This window comes from Lygodium microphyllum, chromosome 15 (genome assembly GCF_053477565.2).
Source record: "Lygodium microphyllum isolate KBCC chromosome 15, Lygodium_microphyllum_v1.1.10, whole genome shotgun sequence".
NCBI classification, from domain to species: Eukaryota; Viridiplantae; Streptophyta; class Polypodiopsida; order Schizaeales; family Lygodiaceae; genus Lygodium; species Lygodium microphyllum.
In genome coordinates, this window is record NC_141149.1 from 132865763 (window position 1) to 132867551 (window position 1789).

Below are 1789 nucleotides of genomic sequence, written 5' to 3' on the forward strand. Positions count from 1 at the left end.
AAACATATGACACTCGTAGGAACCCATTTAAGCAAAGTAGGTTCATGCATTAACAATTGTGGGCTCTTGGCAATTGTAGATAGTTGGTGAAGTTATTCAACAATCACGGGTATTATATGAACAATTTTGGGGCACCCTTTAGGCAAATCCTAGCAGTTGGGAGCATGCAAGTTGCAATCTATGTATTTTCTAGCAATCATTAGTTGTCATGAATCAATCATGGACAAGCTATGGAGGCTGCCCATGCTAGTACCAATCATGGGGATTGATTATGCACTTGTAGGCAAGCATAGGTAATCTTGGTTGGCTTCCTTGGTGATAGGTGCCATAGGGTACTTGCTTTTTTCCAAATCCTTCTTTTATTGTTGATGCCTTCTCTTTGTCCATAAAAAGAACAAGGGTGCTTGTTTTTTCCAAATCCTTCTTTCATTGTTGAAGCTTGTTTTTTGTCCATAAAAATCACAAGGGTTCTTGCTTTAAATCGTGGGCTATTTTCTTCCCAATCTACTTTCTTTAAGCAATCATGGGCTAAAGTTGAGACAATGATGTTGAGAATAGCAAATGATGTTTGCCCATAAGTGGCTTTGTATGAGAGATATGACAAAGATGTATGCTCTAGAAGCTCCAGGAAGAGATGTCCAAAATCCCAGAAACACAGATGAGAAAAGTGGTACTATCCATAAAGCTATAAAGACATGTACTTGACACTCATTTCAATGTAATGGTACAATCAATTTGAGTCACTCAAGATTGTGTTTATGAGTCCAAGCTAATCAATCTTGGGACCTAATTCACTTGAGTTACGATTCCTCATTCTAATAATGTATCATGTGTATGACTTGCATCCACCATAGCTAATCTAGCTCTAGATCCGTGTTGGTTGACATAGTATCAGAGACATGGCAAGCTAGTCCTAGTGTCGCTAGTGGGTTGTACTCTAGCGTAAATGCATAGTAGGAGTTGAACCCACCTTAAGGCCCTCTACCATATCCATTTTGGGTGGAATGAGATTGGAAACTTGGTAACCCTTGGCTTATCAGCTAGTATGTTCCTTTGAATCTTCTCCTCAATGACCTTGGAAGGTTGGTCTTCTCTCAGCTTCTCATCATCATACTCATTGTTCACGTAGTATCCCACCCTTACAAATTCTTGCCCTAGGTATGAGTAGGTTAGTAGGAGAACAATAACACCTTGCATGTCTTCTTTAGGGATCTTGGCAGCATCTGGAGGATCAGCCTAGAAAACAAATATGTAATTGCCAGCATTCACCGGCCCAACAAGCATGCTTTCAAGCACTTGGTTGTACTTCTCATCTTCGGTAGACCTAACGTAAATCAGCTTCCACTCAAGATCGTCTATAAGAAGCATGATGCATTCGTATGAGATCTTGAATTGGAAAGGGTTGAGGAACATGGTAGGGCTGTCCAGGACAAAGACGTTGGTGATATTGACTGCACTCATGGCAGAAGAAGGGATTGAAGGGTAAGGGCAACAAGGAAGAAGAAGAAGCGGAATATGATGATGATGATGAAAATTTCAATTCAGAAGCTAGCATCCATTGTCTCTCGGCACCAGCTAAGGGATCAGAACAAGAAGGGGGTGCTTATACCTTTAAGTTTATGTGTCTGTGTATGTGTCCCTGTGCCTATAAGCCTATCCTTCTCTACTTACCCTTACTAGATTGACGCTCATCAGCCAAAAACTCCTCCTTCAGTTGTTTTTTGTCGTTCTCTCTCTCTCTCTCTCTCTCTCTCTCCACTTGCCTTCACACTAATACTAAGGTTAAAGC

General features: G+C 40.9%; 1 pseudogene; it reads right to left on the reverse strand.

Annotated features, from left to right (window-relative positions):
- Positions 1 to 981: 981 nt before the first annotated feature.
- LOC148025089 (histone chaperone ASF1B-like) lies at positions 982 to 1461 on the reverse strand (annotated as a pseudogene).
- Positions 1462 to 1789: the final 328 nt, after the last annotated feature.